Source organism: Plecotus auritus (assembly GCF_963455305.1).
Source record: "Plecotus auritus genome assembly, chromosome: 4".
Taxonomy (NCBI): Eukaryota; Metazoa; Chordata; class Mammalia; order Chiroptera; family Vespertilionidae; genus Plecotus; species Plecotus auritus.
In genome coordinates, this window is record NC_137775.1 from 40,194,914 (window position 1) to 40,221,805 (window position 26,892).

The following is a 26,892-nucleotide window of genomic DNA, read 5'->3' on the forward strand; positions in this document are numbered from 1 at the left end:
CCCATTTTTAAATTGGATTGTTTGTTTTCCTATTGTTAAGTTGTTTGAGTTCCTTATATATTTTGGATATTAAACCTTTATCAGATGTACCATTGCCAAATATGTTCTCCCATACAGTGGGCTCCCTTTTCATTTTGTTGATGGTTTCTTTTTGCTGTGCAGAAGCTTTTTATTTTGATGTTATCTTTTAATAGCCTGAGTGTGCCCTATTATTTGGCCAGAAGACCTGGAGCTGTTTGGTATCTTTTGTCAAATGAGTTAGAGCTGCCATGAGCGTGACTTTTAAGTAGGAAAAGAATTTTTTAATGTGCCCAGTGGTCTCCTGCCCATCTCAATGCTGAGTCTCCTTTGTTTTGTTTTTATTTTTTCATTCCTTCCTGTCCAGACCAAATTGCTCTAGTAGCCTTTTTATAAATTCTGATTTAAATCTCCAAGTTTATAAATAGTGTCAACAGGAGAAAATAAGGAAAATTGATGAAACATACTCCAGTTTGACAAATCATTCAAGCTCCTTTTTTTGGTGATTAAATTAAAAGGCAGGCTTATTTGTTAGGTTGAGGAATTCCTATCCCCATGGCTTAAACAAGTGCACAGACAACTTCCATGAATGGTTTAGGCACAACTCTCTTAATAATGTCATTATTAAACATTTCTGACCCACTATCAATCAACATATATTTATCAAGTTTTCAAGATATCATTCTCCACACCCAAGGGACTGCAAAGTAAGTAACCCCAGTTCTTGCCCTCTAAGAGCCCACTGTGTGTGGTCAGGAAGTGGTGTGTGTGGACAGGTAGACAGAAAGATGAGCAAACACATATACTGTAAGAAAGAATGAGTGAGATGCCACAAAGAGGGGCGAACATTTGTAAGGGAAGGAGAGGGTCTGGTTTGGGGCCAAGATGGGCTCTGGCTTCATGGAAGAAGGTGGTTTTGATGTGGGGAACAGTGAGAAAGAACCAGGGAGGCCCATGGAGATCCTTGAGTTCAGGGAGGAGGTGCTTATTCTCAATTCTGCAGTAAGGGGAGGGGACACTGCGAATCTGGAACTGAAGAGGGGTGTGTTTAATCTGACAGCAGACAAACTTTAATTTTATTCAGATGCAAGGTTAGGTTTTGTGGTGGCCTGTGACAAAACTAGCAAACTATTTTCCAAAAAAGAAGTGGGATGAAAAGTGTTAAGTCCCAAGGGATACTCCTGCAAGCTGATAATGAACCCATTTCTTCTTGCACGACCAGGGCCTTGCTTTGATTTTACAAGATACATAAATAGCTTGAATCGGGGAGAGAGGTAACCAGAAGTTAAACAGCATGTTTGGGAGGGCAGTTGCTCTCAGCCAAAGCAACATGACATTTTAACCTCCCTCTTTCATTTGATTGCCTGGATCCGCCTCCAAGAAGGGTGCTGACATTTTAATAGTATCATTACACAACAAGCTTCCTTTGATTTTACTGACTTTTCCCTCTGACTTGCAGCTTTCCTGACATGACCAAATTCCCCGTCAGGAATAGCCCTCAAATTAAATTGCTGCCTTCACTTCTCCAGTCCCTAAAGTTAAGGAAAGGAAATGTTTCAAAGATCTCCTTTTGCTTTTTATTCTCAGGTCAAATCTTCCGCTCTTGTTATATTATTGATGCAGCATTTTATGTTCCCAGACCACCTGCATGGCTTTCCTATAAAATAATGTCTCTATTAGCACGAAGGATCATTTCAATGACATTTCCTCAGCAGATGTTTTATTAGGAGAGGGGAACATAACAGAGGGGGATGGGGGAGATAAGGTATAGGAACTAAGGCCAGGAAGTTTGGTACAAAGAAATCATTAAATAGGATCTAAAATGTTGTCACTTGTATAATAATGTATGTATCTAGGAGTCTCAGGGTCGAAGACAGGCAAGGCAGAGACAGATGTGAGGAGGCAAAGGATGTGGTCTGTCTGTAGGTAGGTAAGTGAACACGAGAGAATGAGAGACACAAGTTCTTTCTCTCTTTTCTTTGGTTCTTTTGGGCCAGGCCCCATCCTGCTGGGCCTCCCCGGTTGGAGGCGCAGAGGTCTCTCAGGCTGCGGCTCCCTACCCCAGGGCTTCCTAAGAGTCAACCATCACCACAGTCTGGAACAATTCCAGGAGTATTTACTGACTCGGGGCTGTTACCCAGGAAATGGAAATATTTTATTCTGCATGGAGGGAATATAGGTCATTGCTATTGTTTAAAATACATTTTTATTCATTTCAAAGAGGAAGGAAGAGGGAGAGATAGAAACATTAATAATGAGAGAGAATCATTGATCGGCTGTCTCCTGCATGCCCCTACTGGGGATCAAATCCACAACTCGGACATGTACCCTGACCAGAAATCTAACTGTAACCGCCTAGTCCCGTGGTCGGCAAACTGCGGCTCGCGAGCCACATGCAGCTCTTTGGCCCCTTGAGTGTGGCTCTTCCACAAAATACCACGGCCTGGGCGAGTCTATTTTGAAGAAGTGGTGTTAGAAGTTTAAGTTTAAAAAATTTGGCTCTCAAAAGAAATTTCAGTCGTTGTACTGTTGATATTTGGCTCTGTTGACTAATGAGTTTGCCAACCACTGGCCTAGTCCATAGGTTGACGCTCAACCACTGAGCCACACCAGCTGGGCAGTTATTGCTATTTTATTCTATATTTGTGTGCATTTAAAATGTTTCAACCCAAAGTTTTCTCTTAGAAATAGATCCTAACCTTGTGTTTTTTTTTTTAAAAGCAGGATCTTATATAGGAAGATGGTAATCCTTATATAGCAGCAATTCTTCAGATTTTATATTCAGCCTCTTGTAAGAAGCATTGGGAATTCTAATTTTCACTTAGAGTCATGTGTCCCATAACAATGTTTTGGTCAATGATGGACCACATATACAATGGTGGTCCCATAAGATTATAATGGAGCTGAAAAATTCCTACCGCCTAGTGACACTGAAGCCATCATAACATCAGAGCAGTGGGTGGGTGCATGTGTTTGTGGTGATGCTGGTATAAACAAACCTACTGCACTGCCAGTCCTATACAAGTATAGCATGTACAGTCAGGTACAGTATATGATACTTGATAATGAGCAACTACTGTATGTTCCTGGTTTATGTATTTACTATATTATACTTTTCATAGTTACTTTAAAGTGTGCTCTTTCTACTTATAAAAAAAAATGTTTACTGTAAAACAGTAGCATGTTCTACCAGCAGCAGCCTCATACAGCTCATGTTTACCATGTCTCTTGTGCTTAATTTAATCTCTGGTTGTTTTGTGTAGCAACATGCTGTACAGGCCTGTAGCCAAGGAGCAGCTATACCATACAGCCTCAGTGTGTAGTAGGCTGTCCCATCTAGGTTTGTGTATGTACACTCTGTGATATTCACAAAACGATGAAATTGCCTAAGCATGTCTCAGAACCTAATCCCATGTTAAGAGGCACAGGACTATATTAGACTTCATTAAACAATGATCTACATTTGCTCATGTGTCATCCTTTGATAAGCTCATTTCAGCTCAACAAATGTTTATTGAATGAGTATTATGGGCCTGCAATGGGCCGGGTACTAGGGGGTACTAGGGTGAATGAGACCTGCCATAGCTCTATTCATGTGGGAAATTATTATCCTCTCTCTAAGAGTTCTCTGAAGTAAGAAAACCTTTACATTGACTCAAAGCTTTTAAAAAAAATACTTCTCGCTAACAGCAAGACCCCCATGAAAAACACACATGGTGTCTAAATAAGACAAAGGAAAATCGTTTGGGCAAAAATAAAAAGGATCCCAAATCAATTATATAGAAAAGATTCCTTTATTAACTTTTGGTCAAGAATATGTTTGTATATTTTCATAAAACAACTCCAAGACCATGTGGATTCCTGCAACAGAGAGGAATGGACAGGTCTGCTCCAACCACGAAGACAAGAGGAGAAACAGTCCAGAGATGGGAGACGCTGACGACACCTTGCCACGCTAGCAGTCAGCAGCTGTGCGACGCAGCAGGTTGCCTAGGACCAAACCAGAGAGGGTCGGACCTGCATTGCCACCATGTGCCCACCATCCAGATATCATTGCTGACATGTACACATAAGGAACTGTTTGACATTGAAACGGGGACTCAGAACTGTTGGACATTGAAATTGGGACTCAAACATTTTTTGTTATTATACGTTTATTTCTAGTCTGCAGAGGCAAGATTTTTTAAAGGAAAGAAATGGAGGGAAAATATAGATACAGAGGCAAAGAAGCATTGAACAGACTGTCAAACTACAGCGGGAAGGCAGAGGAGGTTGTGGGGGGCGCTCTAAGAGATCAACCAGGGAAGGTCAATGGGGGGGGGGGGGGGGGAAGGAGACATATGTACTACTATTTGTAATACTTCAAACAATAAAAAAAAAAATACTTCTCTACCATCAGCGTTGCATGTAGCCAAGCGTTTACGTCTTCCTCCTGCAGTCTTCCTACACAGGACGGTGACTGCTGGCGCCTTGCTGGAAGGAAGGAGGATGGGCAGGATGACCATGCGTTTCTCTCTTCTGCTGGTCTAGCCTGTTCAACAGCATAATACCAAGACCAAGTGAGGGCACAGTAAAGAAAGACAACAATTAATCCAGGAAACGGAGTCAAATTTCTTAACAAACTCATCACAGTATCTTCTACTTACTTCAGCATTTTAACCTCCTTGACCCATTGTGAGTCTAAGGTCAGTGTATTGACTGTCAGTAACTCATTTTAACTGTATAGAGAATGGGACTAACCAATAAAAGGAACTTGATAAACACTGGCTGAGGGAGAGGATGAAGAAGAGGTGGGCACCGGTGAGAGAGGAAGGGTTGATGAGAACCATTGGAAGTGCCAGAAAAGTGCTTGGAGGTAGGGAAGGGGCCTGGGGGCCTCCGAGGGGGATCCTGTCTCTACAGAAAGAGCTTGTGTTTTGCATTGTCCCCATGGAGGCTGTCTGGAAGCTCTATTGGGACCTGTCTCTTCACCTTGGCAGAATGTTGGCCTTCCCAGAGCCAGGCCAACTCGGGAACACTCAGACTTACTTTGGGACAGTTGGTGAAATAGGAATGTGGAAGTAAAAGGTAGAAAAATAACTCTGAGTCACTTGGGTCCTTTTGTTTGTTAGTTTGTTTGTTTTTCACCTGCATCATAGAGACTTTTGACCCTGATCTTGAACACACCCTTTTAATACACTCTTGACCCTGACTTTTAACACACTCAACCCTGGGGCAATCCCTCCTCCATCCATTGGTTTCCAGGTTGAAAACAGGGAACCATCTATTGTTGGAGTAAGTCATTTAACTGCCATTTGGCTCCACATCAGATCCACACTTTGTAATCTGGCTGGGCTGTTCAGAAGTTACCTACTTAACTTACGAACTCCCTCTCCTCATGGCAAATATTTTTTTCTCCTACATCCTCCATTTGACCCCTTCTCTCTCGAAGGGTGACCTCATCTCCTTTTCTGTTCCTCTCCTCCCCTCCCCTCTCCTCCCCTCTCCTCCTCTTCTCTTCTCTGTTAATCCTCACCTGAGGATATTTTTTTCCATTGCTTTTCAGAGAAAGGGGAAGGGAGAGAGAAACACCAATGTGAGAGAGACACATCGATTGGTTGCCTCCCACATGTGACCAAACTGGGGGTGGGGAGCAAACCCACAACCCAGGTACATGCTCTTGACCAGGAATCAAACCTGAGACCCTTCAGTATGCAGTCCGATGCTCTAACCACTGAACAACAGTGGCCAGGGCTCATCTCCTTTTCTACCAGGAGAGGAGCCATCTTCTGTGTGTTAGTTCCCTCAGTTTCCCTTCTTTGTATTCAAAATCGGTCATTTCTTTCATTTCCTTTTTGTTACGGACAGACTCTAGGATGACTCCCAATAATCCCTGCCTCCTGGTATCCAGAGCCGTATGGAGTTCTTTTCCTGAGTGTGGGAGGGAACTGTGACTTGTTTCGAACCAGAATATGGCAAAAGTGATGTCACTCCAATGATCACATTATGTAAAATTATAACTTCCATCTTGCTAGCAGACTTCCTCTCCCTTTCTGGCTTTGATGAAATAACCCACCATATGGAGAGTCCCACATGGCAATAAACGGGGAAGCCTCCAGCTGACAGCCAGCATGGAAATGAGACCCTTAGTCTGATAACATGCAAGAAACTGAATCAAGCCAACAACCACAGAGTGTGGAAGCGGACTCCTCCCCATTCAAGCCTCTGACGAGGCCCCAGCCCTGGCCAATACTTTGATTACAGTCTCATAAGAGACCCTGAAACAGAGGACCCACTAAGCCATGCCTAGTTTCCTGACCTACCACTTGCCCAGTCATTCCGATGAGAAAATGTGATCAATTATATTAGTGTTAGCATGTGTTGAGTACCAGTCCTGTGCCATCCAGGAGGTCAGACGCTCATATCACAGGGCAATGACATAACCCCTTCCTTCAAGGAGTCAGTGTGGTGCAATAAGCACTGTGATAGAGAAATGTACAGGGCCTATTGTTCATTTTTCCAAAATGGAAATATCTAGTTTTTATGATTCTTAAACTATTACAATTCATTATAAAAATTTGATTAATAAATTAGGTAGAAAATGAAGTTACCCATAACCTCACATTCAAGAGAGAACTGTTTTTTGAACAAACAAAACAAAAACAGACTCATAGAAACAGAGACTAAAGGGATGGTGGCCAGAGGGGAGGACTAGGGTGATGGGTGAAAAGGTGAAGGGGAATATAGTCAATGATATCGTGATAAGTTTCCATGGTGACAAATGATTACTAGAATTAGTGGGGTGATCACATTATAAGGTATAAAAATGTCCAATTACAATATTGTAAACCTGAAACTAATATAGTTAATAATACTGTGTACCAACTATACTCAAATTTAAAAAAATTTTTTTAAAAGAAATAGCTATTTTTAACAGGTTGGTGTACATTCCTCCAAACACCTTTCTATGCAGATTTAAAGATAGCTAACATTTATTGGATTCTTTTTATGGACTAGACATCATGCAGTGTACTTTAACGTGAACTAATTTTAACCTCACAGTGGTCCTCTGAGGTAGGCACTACTAATATCCCCTTTTATAGACAGGGAAACTGAGGCTTAAAGAGGTCACATAAAACCCCATTGGTTGTAAGATATTTATCAGCCAACATAGGCTGAGTTATGCTATAGTACCAACATCCCGGTGGCTGACAGTAATGAAGGTTTGTTTCCTGCTTATGCTAATGAACCGTGTCAACCATGTGGATCTGCTCCAGGTTGTCTTCTTCCCACAACCCACGCTGAAGCCTAAGGAGCGCTCTCTACTAGGAGGTAGCTGATCACCAGAATCTCAGGGAGGGAGCACATGGCAGGGGCCAGTGATGGCCCTTAAAGCAGCTACTCAGAGGGGGCATACCTCACGTCTGCTCGCAACGCAGGTCACATGACCAGCCTGACACCACTGAACAGGAAAGAAAAACCTTCCCCAGGAAGAGACAGCAAATATCTTCAACAATAACACAATGCACTGAAACGACCGAGCTTAGAGTTGGATCCAGTCTACCTTTAGGGCTCAACAGCCCAACCAGATGCATATATATGTTTTACTCTTAAAAGTGGGAACTCTATACACACTGTTGAATAACCTCCTTTTCAATGTAATCTGTATTGGACTTCGTGCTCTATTTGTTCACACAGATGTAGAGATTTCTTTTTTTAAGGCTGCAGCGTTTCCTATGAGATAGCCACCATTCCACCTGTTGAAATCCTCTTCATCCCTAAGGTCCCACTAGGAGGCCTCACCCCGGGATGACTCCGCCTCTTCAGCGCTCCGGTGCGTTCGGTGCACACGGCCCTTCGGTCACGTCCGTGCCTTGTCTCAGAGGCACTTGTACACAAGTCTGTCTCCTTCACTAGGTTTTGAGCACTTGAAGCAGGACTCGTGTCCTAGAGATAAGGATTTTTATCTTCCTGGGCCTGGACATGCTTGACAGAGATGAGAGACTGCCTGTTGACTTTGCAATTTTGTGGAATTATCCTCTTTGCTCTCTCTCTGTCATGTCATTGCCTATATTGGGTTCTTCTGTATTACTTAAATTGAGTGACCCCTTCAGGGTTCATGCAGAATTTGTTGTCTAAAGGAGTCCTCAAATAGTTCTGCCTTCCCACAGGTTAAAATGACAGCAGCAATAACAACATTAGGAAAACAGAGCGGCAAATAGTTATTAAAGGAAGAATGTGGCAGGAGAAACACAAATATAATAATTATTCTAAATTCATACCATCATCAAGTTTTTCCCTCCACTCCTTACAGCAAAAGTGACTCGACGAACGGCCACCTATCAGATAGAGCTGTCGGAACAAAGCCCAGTGCCGGGAGCACTTGCTAACTGTCTAAGAGAGGGTCTTGCCATATGTACTCGAACATGCACAACACTCTCAGGGTTGAAAAGCTCCCTGCCTGGTGCCCAGAATGTTTATTTCTTACGAGTGGCAAGCAAAAACAGATGACTAATCTGCATCGCAGGCGGGGGGCACCCGACTTGGAAGGAGAGCCCTTCCCTGACACAAAGGCCGCGGCGGCCATCTGGAAGGAAAGCCCCTCCTAAGCCGATCAGCGCAGGTTCTCTCACGCGGCGGTGGGTCTGCCCGGAGACAGGCATCTGGCCGTTATTCACTGACTCCGGCGTTAACAGTCACCGGCGTGTCCCTTCATCTAATTCTCCTGGAGCACCTGTGTAAGCGGCATCGCGCAGCCTCTCCGTAAGAGACCCTACGGACAAACACTGCACCCCCTCTGTCCCCAAGCCAGCTTTTGACTCCAGGAGGGGCTTTGGGGAAGGTGTGAGCAGAGCCCAGCACAACCCCAACTAATGCAACTTCTAAGATGTGATCTGTGTGCAGGTGGCTGTCAAGTCCTTGATGGTGAGACGGTGCTCTCAGGGCCCCACCCACCTTCTTCGGGGTCTGTCCCCTGCCCAGGCCCTCAGGGCATGACCAGATTTCAGCTCTCAGTCTGCCTTCTGTGAGGCCGCCCGGCCTGGGTGCTCAGAGCACCCCCACCGCAGGGACTGGGCTCGGCTGAGAAAGAGCTCCCTGCCCGGCCCGGCCCCGGCCGGCCAGGCCGTTATCACCACTCACCACGCCGCTTCCTGTCACATATCCTGCGCCAACGCTGTGTCAAGCCCCTCTCACATTTTTCAAAATGTCTTTAGCATCATTTCCTGAGTCTGAACTTCTGCTGGTTCTGCAAAACGGCATCAAAGCTGAGAACTCTCTCTCCAGGCTTCCCACGGGCTGACTGAGCCACAGCCCTCCAGGGCAGGAGCAAACGCTCTCCTCTTATCAGTGGGAGCAAAGGCCCAGCTTTCCTGTGAAACCCCAGCAGTTTGCAAACGAGCGGGGCTGTGTGTTTTCATCTAAGTAAAGACCTGCCCTTCCAGTGAAAAGAGAGAGAGAGAGAGAGAGAGAGAGAGAGAGAGAGAGAGAGAGGGAGAGAGAGAGAGAAATCATGTAAGAATGACACTCTCCCCACGTCATTTAGCATCAGATTATTCTGCACAGCCATCCCTCCTCTTTGGAGGCTGGGAGGCCCATGAGAGCCCTAGGAGTTTGGCTCAGGGCACAGGCCATGCGCAGCCCAGCTCCCTGTAAATGATGCTGCCCGACAAGATTTCTTCTTCCTTCAGCCTTGTTCCTAATCCTTTCAGCCCTACTGGCTTACATCATCCTGGTTGGATTTAAATAGCTAACTGTGCCATGTTCTCCTGGATACAAAGCACCCATTGGCCACCACCCCACCTGGCCTCTACCTACTGAAAGGCAGGAGGCAGAGCGTCGGGGCCAATGGCTGCCGGAGCTCAGCGGCTGCTGGAGTCCGGTGGGTTTTCTGTCACCAAGGGAGGGAAACTCAGAGGCCCGAGAGGTCTGAACTGTGCATGGCGACACTCGCCTGCCAGGCAATGGATCGCACTGTGCTCATGTCACACTGTCCTGGGCATAAAGGGAAAAGACAGTACATATCCTTTGTCCCCGCCTGAACTGCAAGCAGATTATAAAATCTGACTCGGTGGCTAACAGACAGAATAATTTTAGCTCAAAGGAAAAAAAGAAATAAAAGATGGATAAGAGATCTCTGCAGCCATTCCCTTTTCATTGTAAGATCCGTTAGCTGCATCCTTGGGGCAGTGAGGAATAAATATCAAGCTGAGTTTAACTCCATTGTGCTCAACAGTGAACACTTTTCATTATTTCAGTGGGTTCTTTAAAGTAATAAATTATGAGTTCAGCAGTCTGCTAGGCTGCTTCAATAAGAATTCTGATAAGGAAAAAAGTCTAAGAGAAAGCTGAGGAAGGTAAGAGTGAGACTAATGTAACCCACTGGAATCATATCCTAGAAAGGACAGTTTAAAGCACTGGAGAGGCATCTGCACAAATGGTAGGCTCAAACTTCCTGGGCTGTTTAATACCGGAACCAGCATTCACAGGAGCCCTGGGAAACCTTAACCGCAGGTGTGCAACCAGCAGAGAAGGTGAACCCACTGGGAGCAGGGGGTGGGACCTCCTGTTCAGAAAAGCATTACTAAAATCCTTGCAGAAGGTATGGGGTCTGTGATAAAGTGTAATGGAAATTACACACACAGCACACATGACTTTTATAAAGAGATTAAGCCACCATCAATTTGGAAGCTAAGAACACAACGGAAAGCTCATTCCATTTTATAAGAAATGAAACTAATCCCTGCGAAGTAGCTTACTCATACAACTGGATACTGGGGAGGACTCGACATGGTCCAGGCAGTCCCGTGTTCGCTAATTCAGGTCGCTTTCCAGCCCCCACACCTTGCCAGGCCAGGCCTGGGCACTTCCATTGATTAGGGTCAAGCACTTCAAACAATTATACTCAGGAATATACAGGCGATGGGTTCAAAAAACAACCCACTTTGGACATCGCTGAGGCCTCTAGCTAGAACACATTCACAATCCTAGCACCATTCGAATGCAGGCTCCTAGATCAAGTGAAATCAGATAACCTCCTCATTCCAAATCACTAATGCATGAGCCACGAATTAGTAACTTTACGCTTTGGTGCTTCCTAAACGAAATGTGATTTTCCTTGTTGGGGTGTAAGAATGCTGGGTAGAGTGTTAGTTACATTAGTCTTTATCCTTTATTGTATATTTAAATTATTTCACAGCTTTTAAAGTGTGCATACCATCTGATCCAATGCTTCTCCTTATATGGGAATTTATTCTATAGCTACACTTACATATAAGCATTGTTTGAAAAAAGAAAAGGTTGCAAGCAGCCTAAAGGTTCTTTAAAAAGAACTGGCCTGGATACTCTGCTGTATCCATCCGGGGAGACGACGCTGCCCATCCAAAGACAGAGGCGGTACTCACGGCAGCGGCAGAGTGGTCGCCGCCATCCATTATTAGAGACAGAAAGAAGCAAGGAGCAGAGCTGAATGCACAAAATCCTGCCATCTCTACTTCAGTAAAACAACTTCGTAAGTGCATGCCGGCAGTTACCTCTAGAAGGCTATGTCCCACTCACTCTCCCATTTCCCTTCCCCCCGACGCCCCCCAAAAAGATAGCAGTGGCCCCCCAGAGAGGGATAGAGCGGCTGGGGAACAGGAATTGCTTTTAGTAACCAGTATTTTTTCCCAGTTTATGTCAGCTTTCATGAGATACCACTTGATGAGGTTTGATAAATGGATGTTATGCTCTTTTGAACTCTGATTTTGTGCATGTATTACAAAAAATGATTTTAATAAAAATATCTTTTTGAGCTAGATTCTTCTGAAGTTTTATGGAGCCAAGTATTAACAAAAGCTACCTTTTTTTGGTCTATGAACTAGTAGTAGAAGGGGGCCACTCTGGAAAGAGGAGTTATTCTGATCTTTCATAAAAGTAAATGTCCCACTTGGTAGAGAATCACCTGGGAAGGTGTGAAGGTCCAGTGTGGTGGGGGGTGGGGGAAGAGGGAGGGGACCAGGAGAAGAGAGAGCCAGGGAGACACTCTTACTTCTAGGAGTTAAAAGCATCTTCACCTCTGTTATGGCCTGAGTGGTTGTGCCCCCCGCCCCCCCAAATTCATATGTTGAAACCTAAGTTCGAATGTGATGGTATTGGGAGGTAGGGCCTTTGGGAGGTGACAAGGTTTAAATGAAGGGAGGCCCCCATGGTGGGATTGGTGGTCTTATAAAAAGTGGAGACACCAGCGCTTCCTCCCTCTGCTGTGTGAGGGTACAGCAAGGTGTCTTTCTACAAACCAGGAGAAGGGCCCTCCCCAGAGGCACCCTGATCTCGAATTTCCCAGCCACCAGAACTGTGAGAAATTAATTTCTGTCGTTTAAGCCACCCAGTCTATGGGATTCTGTTATGACAGCCCAGGCGGACGAAAACAGCCGAGGACAGAGGAAATCTCCCCGTTTTATAATCACCATGTCAACGTCCTGAAATGCCCGTTGACGGCAGTGTTTTCAGACCCCTCTAATGGTAGATTAGCGTCAGTCTGTGTGCTAAAGCCAAGGTGATGCCCTGACTGTACCTCCGTCAGCCCAGGGGGTGCACTTCCATCACCTCGAGTGGTTTGAAATGTATGATGTCCACTTGGTCGGAGCACCTTGGCCCTGCTCACCAACAAGACCCAACGAGCAACAGGCAGCAAAGGCGGGAGGACCACGGCAGAGCCAAGGCAATGAGCTGGGAAGGCCACAGCATGGGACGTGGGCATTAACTCCACCAGAGAGCCGGGCTGGAGCCTAACTGTGAAGGAGGAAGAGGCTGAGCACACTGAAATGGTCCCACCTGTGCTACCCAAGGGGTCAGCCTGTGATCCGCACTGTTGTCTCATCCTCTGTTTCACGGGTATGCCGTCTGTTTTCTGGCCTAGAATGCAAACTTCCCAAGTGAAGAGAATCTTTTCTCATCCTCCTCTTCATTCCCTCTCGCTCTTTTTAAAAATTTATCTTTATTATTGAGAGTATTACAGATGTCCCCTACCCCCCCATTGACCCCCTCCTCCCTGCTCCCGCCCCTCCCCCAGCCTTCACCTCACTATTGTCTGTGTCCATAGGTTATGTATACATGCATATAAATTATTTGGTTAATCTTTCCCCCCACCCCTCTTGAGATTCTTCAGTCTGTTGCTTCCATGTCTCTGGATTGATTTTGTTTGTCAATTTATTTTATTCATTAGATTCTATCCCTAAGCACTCAGCAAACATGAAGGAAGGAAGGATGGAGGGAGGAAGGGCCGAACTATTGCCTCAGTGGAATTGTTAAGATAAATATAAGGTAAGGTAAGCATAAAAATTAAATTCAGTGGAGCTAAAATTTTAAGCTTTTTGACAGTATATCTAGAGGCATTACGTGCTAGGCGGATGGGGAGAAGCTGAGTCCAGAAATCACTGAGCACAGAGGACAGCCCGCGCACCTCCGGGCCTCCTCACATGCACGTGGTGAAGGTAAAATGACTTTCCTGGTGAACCCAGATCCACCGCTGCCAGCTGTGCACCCCTGAGCACTGAACTCCTTGTGCTTCATTTCCTCATCTATAAAATGGGTCTAATAATACTACCTCCCGCACAGAGTGACTGTAGAAATTGAATTTAATATTTATTATGTACATATAAATATCTATTGATATATGTTAATAATATATATTAACATCAGGCACGCAGAGACCATATAATAAATAGTAACTATTATAGTTGTTAATATCACTAAATCATTTAAGGTTCCCCTATCTTAAATAGTTTAGTGATATTAACAATGGGATCACCATTTGTCAATGGCTCAAGCATTCTCTGTGCTCTGGGCAATGAAGACCTGCACCAGTGGGTTGCAGATAATAGGCTAACTGCTGTTGTTTAATAAAGGTGTTTAATTAATTCTACATTCGGGTGGCTGTTCATTCAAGAAGCTTATCCATGAAAATATCTGAATAAACTACATATATAGGGATATTGGTCACTAAAATGTGTGCACAGGAAAAATCCCATTTCCTGGCATAATTATCACTAGAGAATGAATTTGTGAGAACAGCCTGGTGAAGGCAATACTTGCCATCACACCTGAGCATGAGGCATGTTCACCTTTCAGAGACACTGAGTGCCCCCACCAAAGGCAGAGTAATTCCTGCATCAATATATTATCTTCTTCCAATGAACTCATCTCTCTAATGTGAATTCAATTTAGAGGATGCTGCCAGACAGAATAAAATATGTTTTCTTGAAAAATCACAGAGAGGATGTATTTATAACAGTTCCATTTTGATTGAATCTATTTTCTAAGCATTTATCTTTTAAGAATCCAGGAGATGCCTCCCAGACAGATTTTGCATTATAGCATTTGCTGCAAGAAAGGACCCCAGAATGTTTTATTTGGGGCTTTGATCGCTGTCAAAGGGGACTGATGCAAAGGAAAAGGTCATGAAAAATAACTTACCACAAACATTTCCACAAGCAATTGTTCCATCCCTTACCTGGAATAATTATTGATCTGTATAAATATAGGGATATCAAAGTTACAGCAAAGGAGTTATGATGGGACATGAGTAATGAAAAGATTTCAAATACTATATGGTGATAACTGACATGATGGCACCAGTACTGATTAGGATTCTTATGCAGGAAATAACGATAATCTCTTATGAAACACCTGCCATTGGTCAGACTCTGCACAAGGCACTTTATATTCACCATATCATTGGTTCCTCCTGTCAACGCTGATGGGTTTTTAATAGATGATGAAATTAACATTCCGAGAGATTCAAGGAGGTTAAAGTAAGTTGCCAAAGTTACATAACTGGTTAGTAGTAAAGCTAGCATTTGAACCCAGGTCTGGTTCACCTCAAAATACTAGTATATGCTTTTGCATCCTACTGACCAGCCAGTTTCAACAAGTAAAAGCAAGATATATGTGGTCTTTTCCCCATCACCATTTTCAGAGATACTTCCTCAGCATAAATTCAATTATTTAAAAATACTTATTTTAAAAAATCATACCCACCTTAGAGAATATTCTGTATTTTTAAAGGATATGATTGGAGAAGGCACAGTGTCTTTTTTATGGAAAATGTCTTTCCTAGATGAAATTTTTATCTTCCTTTTGAGATTTAATATTCTTTTTGAGGAATGTTGGCTCCCTTATTTTTGAATTAAATAAAAAATCACAACAATGAACTAGAAAATAGATCTGAAAAGTAGTACTCAAAATACAGTTCATAATGAGATTTTTAATGACCCAATAAAAAGAATGGAAGAATAAAATGAGAAAGTATAATATTTCTAGACATGCAAGAAAAAGACTAGAGCAATACAATATTCAACTAATAAAGTAATAGCTGAGAATATTCTAGAATGAACAAAAAAATTCAGTCCTCTGATTGAAGAAGCACAACAAATGTTGACTAGAATAAATCAAATAAATCTCAGATATATATGGTGAAAAATGTGGAACTTCAAAAAACAAACTTCAGAACAACTTAAAAACAACCAGGAGGGAAAAGGCACATTGTCTGTAAAGGAACAATTAGACTGAGAGTTAACATATCATCTGCAAAAGTTGAAGCAAAAATAAAATAGAAAACTATCTTAAGAACTGCTGACCTATAATTCTATACCCAGTTAAATGATCATTTATGAATAAGAGTGAAATAAAGACATTTTTCAGGCAGAAACTAAGAGAATTTTTCACTCACAGATTCTTTATGAAAGAACTACAAAAGGATGTCCTTCAGGGAATAGGAAAAATGAACCCATGAGAAAGAATTTAAGAAGCAATAAATTAGCAATGAACAATCCTATCTAATAAAAGAGTAATATGCAGATTGACCACCACTCTAAGACACAAGATGGCTGACCCCATGTGGTCAAAGATGGCTGCCCCCATGTGGACACAAGATGGCCACCACAAGATGGCCAGCAGGGGAGGGAAGTTGTGAGCAGACAAGGCCTGCAGGGGAGGGCAGTGGTGGGCAGACAAGGCCTGCAGGGGAGGGCAGTTGGGGGGGACCAGGCCAGCAGAGGAGGGCAGTTGGGGGAGACCAGGCCAGCAGGGGAGGGCAGTTATTCAGCCATAAAAGGAATGAAGTACAATACATATTACAACATGTAATGAAATGAATGGATGAATCTTGAAAACATTAACATGGATGAATCTTGAAAACATTATGTTAAATGAAAGGAAACAGTCACAAAAGTGCCTGTTGGGGGAGACCAGGCCAGCAGGGGAGGGCAGTAGGGGTGATCGGGCTGGCAGAGGAGCAGTTAGGCATCGGTCGGGCTGGCAGGGGAGCAGTTAGGCAGCAATCAGGCTGGCAGGGGAGTGGTTAGGGGGTGATTAGGCTGGCAGGCAGAAGCGGTTAGGGGCAATCAGGAAGGCAGGCAGGTGAGCAGTTGGGAGCCAGCAGTCCTGGATTGTGAGAGGGATGTCACAAATTTCATGCACCGGGCCTCTAGTACTAGAAATAATAATATGTGAGAAGAGATGGAGAAAATTACCTGCGATCCTTATTTTGTTTCAAAGGAAAGCAAGGGGTGTTGATTAATCTACAAATTGTTGAATGTTATGCTTGCTAAATTGAAAAGTAAATATGCAAAAATAGAAATATAATCACCGGAAGGAAGAAAATTTATCAGTTCTATAAAAGGCAGAAAGGAGAAAAAAGAACAACATGTTGAATGGGAAGCATAAAATAAGATTAAAGAATAAATTCATCACAGAATGTAATTATAATCATGTAAATAGACTAAATTCACCAGTTAAAAGGCTGAAACTCAGATTTAATTTAAATAAATCTAGCTGTATGTGGTGTTTTTTGAATTACATTTCTAACTGTTCCTGGTATTTAGGATGAAATTGCATTTGAATATTTTTCCTCGTCTTGTTTCTGACTTTAAATGGGATGTTTTTAGGCATTTTGATTTTAAGAATAAGATAAAGGGCTTTGATAGATACACTTTTTCAGGTTAAGAAATGTTCCTTCTTTTCCTAGTTTACTAAGAGAAAATATATTCAGAATGTTGAGGGAAAATAACTGCCAACTTGTAATTCTATACACAGTTAATCTATCATTCAAGAGTGAGGATGAAATAAAAAGATATGCCATTTACAGCACTACAAAAAACTATATGGTACCTAGAAATAACTCTAACAAAGGAATAGAAAAACTTTATGGAGAAAACTGTAGAGAGCGCCTGGGAAGGCACATGGGCATTTCTTTAAATTGTCAGCCGAACCCAAGGCGACAGGCAAAGCCACGCCCTGGGAACACGCTTTGCCAAAAAGGCAAGGGTGTTATCAGCTTGACCTTCATTTCAGCCCAGGTGTAGGGAAGTGGGTTTTGATATGTAAATCTAGTCTAGCACCAGGAATGCTCGGGCCTACTCAAGAATGCAAATAATATCCTTTGTCTTGACTTTTGGTGAAACTTCCTGGTATTTGGGGGTATAAAATAAACATGCTGCATTGGCTCTGGGTCACTGTCTCTCCAGCAGAAGAGGGCAGCGGTCCACCCAGTCCCAGCTTTTTCCTTCCCTTTTATGTCTTGTCTCTTTCTTTCTTTTATTTCTCAATCCCCAGCTCCTCTACTCAGGAACTGGACACACTCTCTAGCCGCGCTGGACGTGGAAAAGAGAGAAATATTTTTACATCAGAAAACTCTAAAGCTTTATTGAAAGACATAAAAGATAACCTGAAAAAATGGAGCGATATAACATGTTCACATATGAGAAAACAATAGCTTAACAATAGCAGTTTTCCTAAATTTACACTACAAATTTAATATATTGTATTAATCCCTGGAGAAATTTTCACTGACTTGCTAAGCAGATCATAAAACCCATTCAGAAGAGTAAGGGACCAAGAACAGCTAAAACAACTTTGAAACAGAGAAAGAAATCACCCTAACAGATATCAAGACTTTTCACAAAGTTATAGTAATTCAAATACTCTGAAATCAGCATTTGGATAAATAGATCAATGAGACAGATTTTCTGAAAAAGCACACACACTAACACATAAATAGAAACCTGGAATATGACAGGTGATATTACAAGTCAGAAGGGAAAATGACTATTTAATAAATGGCACTGAGACTATTTGTTAATAATATTTTCAAAGGGAAAAATTAGATTCGTACCTCCTAGCATGCACAAAAGTAAATTTCAAAGTGTTAATGGAAAGCTGTAAACATTTAGACAGACTATAGGAAAATATGTATGACATCCTAGAGAGCACAAACCAAAAATTATCATGGGAAAGTGATAAACTGAACTACATAATTTAAAAAGACTTTTCAATGACAAATGATAGCAATAACAAAGTAGACAGGCACAGACTTGGAGAAAATACCTGCAACCTACATTTCCAACCAAAGAAAAGTATTCAAAAACGTACAACAAGTTCCTAAAAATAAGCAAGAAAAAGAGAAACAACCAATCACCAAAATGGCAAAGGATATGGAAAAGCAATTAGCACAAAAGGACATTTAATGGCCAATAGACATGTGAAACTGTGGTTGACATCATTAGTCAAGGAGATGCATATTAGAAGCAAAGATATTATTTCACACTTAGAGTAGGACAAAAATATTTAACTCTGACAGTATCAGCATTTGGTGAGAATGCAGAAATGAAAACTTACTTTTATCTGCTGTTGGGGCAGTGTAAAATTTAACCACCAGAGAGAGCAATTTGGCAATGCCTGGTAAAGTTAATATATAACCTAAGAGCAACAATTTCACCTTTATGTGTCTAGAAGTTCCTGAGACATACATGTGGACCCAAGGAGATACAAAAGAATATTCTTTTCCACGCTCCCTATAATAGCTAAAAAGTGGAAACAAGCTGGCTGACCTTCAGGAGTCAAATGGGCAAATAAAATGTGGATTATTGATGCAATGCAACATGGCACAGCAGTTAACAAGAGTGAACTAGATCTATAGCATCTACACAGATAAGTCTAAAATAAATAATGGTAAGCTAAAAAGATACAAAGGAAATATTTATATACTAGAGGCCTGATGCACAAAATTTGAGCAAGAGTAGGCCTTCGCAGCCCGGCTGCCTCAGCCTCGCAGCCCTGGCTTCATCCGGAAGGTCGTCTGGAAGGTTGTTCAGATGGTTGTTCTGCTGTTTGGCCGTTCGCTCGATTTGCATATTACACTTTTACATCGTTATACATTTTTCATTATTATACATGATCTATATATATAAAAGCCTAAGTGACCATTCAACCATTCGACCGGTAGCTATGATGCGCACTGACCACCAGGGGGCAGACGCTCAATGCACAAGCATGAAAACATGGAACAGATGGATGAATCTCAGAGGGAAGCAGGGAGGGGATAGGGTGGGAAGAGATTAACCAAAGTTCTTATATGCATGCTAGAGGCCCAGTGCACAGATTGAGGCACCGGTGTGAGCCCTCGGCCTGGCCTATGCCCTCTTGCAATCTAGGACCCCTTGGGGGATGTCAGACTGCCAGTTCCAGCCTGATCCCTGCAGGCCAGGCTGAGGGATCCCACCCATGCATGAATCTGTGCACTGGGCCTCTAATATCTCTATAAAAGTTTTAAAAAATGAAACAACAGTACACAGTATTTACTAATCCATTAAAGACACCAAAATCTTCCTGGTTATGATTCACCTCCCATGTGTCCTAATACCACAACATCTAGAGAGTTCCTTGAACTTACATGTCATAAAAGAGAATTTTTCGAGAATGATTAAGCCACTGAGAATTCAGAATCATTTATGTTCTTACGTGCAAAGAACTCTAGGCATTTTGGCAGGTTCTGGTACAGTGGCGAGCTCCTTTTCAGTAAAGAATGATGGTGATGACCCTCAGCCAGTGGGCCTAAGAGAATGGTTCTAGCCCAGTCCTCATCTTCTGCTGCAGGCCCAGGTTGTTCTCCCAGCCTGCTTTGTGCTGAGAAATCCCTTTCCTGCGTTAACTGTGTACTTTCCTGTGCTTCCTTGAGCTCTTGCCAGAAGTACAGGCCGGCACCCTACGTTCCACTTGCTGATATCTGTAGAAAATTCTGCAGCCCAGCTCTGCCTCTCTGATCCATGCCCAGGGCCTGTGCTTGTGTCTGTTCAGGGGGCACTGCTTCCCTGGATGGGCTTAGCTTTCCTTCAGGTGCTGCATTTCTGGCTTAAGAGTTCTAGAACCATAATCCTTCCACACGGGTACACACACGTATGCACGTGCACACACACGCACATTCATGTACACATAAACACATACACAAACACATTTACATACAGACACATGTGCACAAACTCACAGACACAGAGAAACACACACCTACACCACTCCCCTCCTCTGCTTAATCACTCAAAATCCAATATTGTGTAGAGATGATGTGGCAGGTCTGATTTTATAATGGGAGACAATGGGAATAATAGTTTGCTATTCACAAACACGTAGATCTCAAATATCAAAAAGAACTGTATGATGCCATTGGAACCACTGTAACATAATGGACCCCCTCCCTCCCCTCTCACCCAAGCTCAAATCCTGTGAATTTTCTTTTTCACTTTGGGAGCAGAGTTTATTCAATTACCCTCTTTGGTTCTAAACCCGTTACCATTACCATATGCAAGGCCCCTCTCTAGTTTTGTTTTATTTTATTTTATTTTATTTTATTTCCCTCTTTGTGCCTGATTCCACTCTCATTTCCCATCCCTCCCAACCTCACAGGCATCTGCTGTAATGTGTTTGCTATTTGCCCCATCATTATTTATCCTATTGCTTTTCTACTAGGATACCACAGCAAGATGGCATTTGTCTCTAATTGTGCCGATTCACTTTTATTGAGCAGCCATAATAATTTAGGTGGTGTGCGGGGTTAGCCAAATGATGTGAATTTGATGGAGGGTCCAGAGATGTCTGTTATATAATAATTATTTTTCTTTTGTACACAGAACTTGACTCACGAGATTGTACTCTTACAAAGAGAAAAATGTTCTTTAAATTGGGAAACATGCTCATTCGTCATGAATGAGTTGAGAGTGTTTTTTGGTGACTAACTGTTCCACGAAGACGCCTTCAATGTTGAGATTGCATCTGGCTGGCTGAACCCCACGTGTGGGCTCCCTGGAACCTGGCCCATAGGTGGCAGTCTCCCTTCATCATTCCTGGGCCGCAGGACAGCCTGCCATATCCGTTTCTTTTGCTCTTTTCTTTGGGTTCCCTAATGTTCCCTCCACGCAGCTTCCCCGCCCTCCCCACAGAGGGGGTAGAGACTGGCTCACAGGGGTGGAGCAAAGGACAAAAACTTCATCTGGAATCAAAGTCAGAAGACGCAGGTGGTGCCCACTCCAGGCTCTGTAAATAGGAAGAAGGAATGTCTTTCACTCTAAACAGAAACTAAAGCCTTTGCAAACTGTCATATTTTTCTAAAGCACTTATGCTGATGCGAGTGTTTATCCTCCTGTTTTGTTTTGCCTCATACCTTCTGCCAACCCCCACCCACAGATTTGGGGGTTAATCCTTGGGAGTGGGCTATCATTGGACATTCTCCCCCGAATGTGCCCAGCCCTCACCCAGCCTCTCACAGAGCCTATTTGACAATATAGAGATCAGGCAGAGATGAGAAGAGAGAGAGAGAGAGAGAGAGAGAGAGAGAGAGAGAGAGAGAGAGAGAGAGAGAGAGAGAGAGACTGCTCTCTCTGTTCAGGGACTTCTTCTACATGGGGAGTCAGAAGGAAACCCAGAGATTAGGAAAAGGGGCACCATCTTCTCACCTGCCTTCTACCCCACCTGCCCCTCACTCAAGGACAAAAGGCAGGTGGAACCCTAACCCAGCCTGGGCCCTTTTCAGAAAGCCTACCCAATGGGCTTCTAACCTGCCAGGACTGCACGTCTGGCCCCCACTGTTTATGGAGCCAAAGGGAGTTTCTCAATATCAAATTGCCTGAGGATGGTGCTTGTCTATGAGGCCAAATAGAGGGGCTCATTAGCATTTGTAAAAACACCTCAACAAAAAATGTCAAATCCAGCGCTGGGTGGGTTTTGGGTATTCCATTTGAATTAGCAAGTAGAATACCTTTTAATCTGTTAACTCCTGGGTTCTGAAAAGGACGCCCCCTAAGGAAAGGGCCTCCTGGTCTGTGCTGGAAGGGGGCTGTCCCTGCTTCTAAATGCTTCTCCTCCCCAGAGCAGAGACCAAATTAGATGCCCTGTCCCCTCTTATTTCCCCAGAGGTGGGTAGGACTCAAAGCTTGTTGCTCAGGCTTTGGGATAACAAAGATACAGGAAGTCCTTAGTGTTACAGCAAGCTTTCCTGGATCAGCCTTAGCCAGAAGTCAGCCTACTAGTTTTCTAAAGGGGGACACACTCTTATTGCCCCAAAGGACTAGAGCCTAGGGTAGATGGAGTGTGTGTATGTGTGTGTGTGTGGAGGGGGGTGGGGGGATAGATAGTGGAGAGAGTGGAAAGGAAAGGATGGAGTGAAGGGGGTGGAGGTGAGGAGCGGATAATGGAGGAGGTGGGAGAGGTGAAGATGGTGAGAGAGTGGAGGGGGCGCAGAAGAGACCTGGCAGAAACCTGCTTCAAGTTGTAACCTGACGGAGCAGTAGCCATGACAGGCAAGCCTCTGCCACCACAGAGAATTTTCTTCTGGGATACTCTAGGGTGTCTGGCCACTCTATGGCTCACACCTAGAATCACTGGGTGAGGCACCAGAGCTGATCTCTTCTTGCTAGGCTGACTGCAGGGGGACAGTCCCCCCAGTCTAGCTGGGTGGTACTCAGATGCTGAGAGCCTGTGAGGGAGCAGCCAGTCAGGAGAACATACCCACAAGGGAGCTGAGGTCACCTCGCTTTCAACACTAGCTAATTCTGAGATGGGAAGATGTGGTCATTTATGAGATAGACCAGGGGTCCTCAAACTACATATCGCGGGCCACATGCGGCCCGCCAAGGACATTTATCCGGCCCGCTGGGTGCCGCTGCCTATCCTGCTTAGCAGCCGACTCATCCCGGGCCCGCAGTGCGCATAGGAATTTGTTCATAGTTTTTTTTTTAAGCTATAGTCCGGCCCTCCAACGGTCTGAGGGACAGTGAACTGGCCCCCTGTTTAAAAAGTTTGAGGACCCCTGAGATAGACTATCAGGAAGGTCTGCTGTCTTGGTGGCCATGTAAATTTATGACCCAGGAAATTATTAGTTGAAACCAATATTGTAGAGAAACAGGATTTCAGGTTAATTTCTATCTGAGTCAGACCTTAGTTGATTACACTTCCAGGAAGCTTTTTCATTCTGCATCTTCCACTGTCTACCAACATGGGAAATAGATGCAAAGATCTGAGACCATAACAGTCTTTCCTCTCTATAGACCCTTTCCCTTAAAAAGCTCTATAAATTCTCATTTTATTTTCTCATATGAAAACAAACAAACAAACAAAAAACTCCCTTAAAAGCACCAAGTCCTCAAATCTATAAAACAAAGCCTTAGCAGGATATTTAAATTCTGTGGGAACATGAGCCCCGCAGCCTCTCCCACTTCACCTTCTGTGCTGCTCCAGCACTGCCAAGAGTGAACCTGAGTGGGGGTGGTGAGGGAGTTAGAAAAGACGGACTAGAGAAGAAGGCTGGGTCTGGGTGAAACGCTGCCCTCTCTGATGGAGAGAGACAGTGCCACAGCCTGTAAGCTGTCTCTTTATTTTATAGCCAGACTAGTGGCCCAGTGCATGAAATTCTTGCACATTAAAAAGGGGACCCAGAGTCAAGTCCCCGCCCACCCACATGCACCTCAAAATCGCGTGAGACCCAGACCTGGCTCCCCACCACCCCCCCGCCCGCCCCGCCGCCATTGGGCTAGAGATCCAGACCCTGCCAGTTCCACCCTTGTCAAGCCCTGAGGTCCCCTGGCCTGGTGCCAGGACGGGGGCGTGGCCTGAGGTCCCCCAGATTGGGTGGGGGGGGCATGCCTTGAGGTCCCCCGTCAAGCCCCACTGGCAGGGGGGCGCAGCCTCAGGTCCTCCATCAAGCCTCGCTGGGCAGGGGGCGCGGCCTGAGTTCCTCCGACCCAGCACTGGGGGTGCACCTTGAGGTTCCCCATCAAGCCCCGCTGGGTGGGGAGCACAGCCTGAGGTCTCCTGTCAAGCCCCGCCAGGCAGGGGGGCACAGCCTCAGGTCCCCTGGCCTGGTGCTGGGGTGGGGGGCGAGACCTGAGGTCCCTGTCAAGCCCTGCTGGGTGGGTGGCATGGCCTGAAGTCCCCCGGCCTGGTGCCAAGGCAGGAGGTTCGGCCTGAGGTCCCCCTGCCTGATGCCAGGGCGGAGGACATGGCCAGAAGTCCCCTGTCAAGCCATGCTGGGTGGGGGGTGCAGTCTGAGATAACCTGTCAAGCCCTGCAGTGTGGGGGACATGGCCTGAGGTCCCCTGTCAAGCCCCACGGGGGCAGGGGAGGGCGTAGCCTCAGGTCCCTGCTGATTGCTCGTTAAGGCTCCTTATGGGAATTTGGCCTCAGCTGTGGGTACAGCCATCTTTGTGATGGAGTGATGGTCAATTAGCATATTCCCTCTTTATTAGATAGGATTCCACAAGGCAAAGTAAGGGCGTGGTTACAACATTCTCGTGGGTTTCGAAACTACTCAATTACATGCACCTGAACTCTATCAAGCCCACATCACTCAGACACGTGGGGCCATGTGTTTGGACCATAGGTTCAACCTTACAACCATAGCTTTTGGCTATAATTGTGCTGGGAGGGCTTGCCCTCCATGCTGGGATTTGCACGTGACTTTGACATGAGAGGACTGTGCCCTCTCATTAGTCTGAGGCTTGAACCTGTCCAAACACTGTAGCCGCTCTCCACAATCTTCCACCACTGACATCTCATTAGACTCATCCCAGTTCTACCTGAAATACCAGGGGTGTTTCCACACCTCCATTGTCTCTGCCCGTCCTTCAGCCTGGGCGTCCTCTCTCCCGCTCCACTTGTCAAGATTCATTCATTCCTCCAGGCCTGTCTCAAATCTCACTTCATGAAGTCTGATCCACCTGGACTAAGTCAGCCAGCCCCACTCTGGGCTCTCCTGGGCCCTGTGACCCTCCACGGTGTCATGTGCACACGCAGCCTGTGGGCCAGCCGGCTGTGCCTGCGCCTCCCTTTCTCCTCCATAATCTTCAGCTTCCTGTGAGCGTCAGCCATGTCTCAGTGTATCTCCTCCAACTCCCAGCCCAACGTTGCCCAATTAGTAAATCTCAACAACAGTCTATGGAATTTACAGTCGACCACGTTAGCTGATAAAAATAAACACAAATGTCAGGCCTAATCCTGCCCCATTTAATATAAGAGGCACCACAGATTCACTGTTAACAGAAAAAAAAAAATTAGTAATTTAAATCTAGAAATGAATTAGCTAATTAAGAGAAAGACGAAGAGTGTCCAGCCTCTCTGGAATTCAAGGAGTTGCTTGTGAAAATAAGGAGATGCCAAATTTGGCAAATCAAATGAACAACTTTAGAAGAAATCACAACGGTCATTGTTGCCAGAGTTGCGGCGAGACGTGTTCTCAGGGCTGCGGGCAATGCAGTCAGAGTGGTTGTCCTTAAAGCAATTTTACAGAATGTCTCAAGAGCCGAGCCTTAACATCTTCATTCGCTTGATGCAGTAACTCCAACAAGAATGGACTGCAAGGTAACAAGCTGTGATGCAAATGAAGAGCTGTGTTTATTATTATGTTCATTGCAGCCAGCATGATTTATGATACTGAAAAGTGGATAATAACCTAAATATCTAATAATATGGAAATGGTTCAATAAATAATGGTGGAACTGTACTACAGTTACCATGTATTAAGATGATTTTTAAAAATATTTATTATCACGGGAAAATGCATATGACACAATGTTCACTGAAAAAATAAGATATAAAACTGAATATGCATTAAGGTCTCAAATGTGATGTTATACACATAATAGAGGCCGGTTCACGAAATTCGTGCACGGGGCGGGGGGTGTCCCTCAGCCCAGCCTGCACCCTCTCCAATCTGGGACCCCTCGAGGGATGTCCAACTGCCCATTTAGGCCCGATCCCACCGGGATCGGGCTTAAATGGGCAGTCAGACATCCCTCTCACAATCCAGGACTGCTGGCTCCCAACTGCTCGCCTGCCTGCCTTCCTGATTGCCCCTAACCTCTTATGCCTGCCAGCCTGATCACCCCCTAGCCACTCCCCTGCCAACCTGATTGATGCCTAACTGCTCCCCTGCAGGCCTGGTCACCCTTAACTGCCCTCCCCTGCAGGCCTGGTCACCCCTAACTGCCCTCCCCTGCAGGCCTGGTGCCCCCCCAACTGCTCTCCCCTGCAGGCCTGGGTCCCTCCCAACTGCCTTTCCCTGCAGGCCTGGTCGCCCCCAACTTCCCTCCTCTGCCGGCTTGGTCACCCCTAATTGCCCTCCCCTGCAGGCTTGATCACCCCCAACTGCCTTCCCTTGCAGGCCTGGTCCCTCCCAACTGCCCTCCCCTGCTGGCCTGATCGCCCACAACTGCCCTCCCTGGCAGGCCTGGTCCCTCCCAACTGCCTTCCCTTGCTGGCCATCTTGTGGTGGCCATCTTGTGTCCACATGGGGGCAGGATCTTTGACCACATGGGGGCAGCCATCTTGTGCAGCCGTGGGCAAACTATATCCTGCGGGCCAGATCTGGCCCGTTCAACTGTTCTATCCGGCCCGCGGTGCCGAAAGAGCGGAGGGTTCTCTTGCTCTCCCTTCCGCTCCTTTACTTTGAATTTATATTAGTTCACACAAACACTCCATCCATGCTTTTGTTCCGGCCCTCCGGTCCAGTTTAAGAACCCATTGTGGCCCTCGAGTCAAAAAGTTTGCCCACCCCTGATCTTGTGTGTTGGAGTGATGGTCAATCTGCATATTACT

At 44.8% G+C, this 26,892-nt stretch overlaps 1 long non-coding RNA gene across 1 annotated transcript; it reads right to left on the reverse strand.

The window, feature by feature from the left end:
* Positions 1–3,795: 3,795 nt before the first annotated feature.
* On the reverse strand, positions 3,796–9,682 carry LOC308246113. Its single transcript, XR_013960369.1, has 3 exons — positions 9,139–9,682; positions 4,412–4,549; positions 3,796–4,008 (listed from the first exon to the last, which is right to left on the reverse strand). It is a non-coding gene; the product is annotated as an uncharacterized lncRNA (long non-coding RNA).
* Between the last annotated feature and the right edge of the window lie 17,210 nt (positions 9,683–26,892).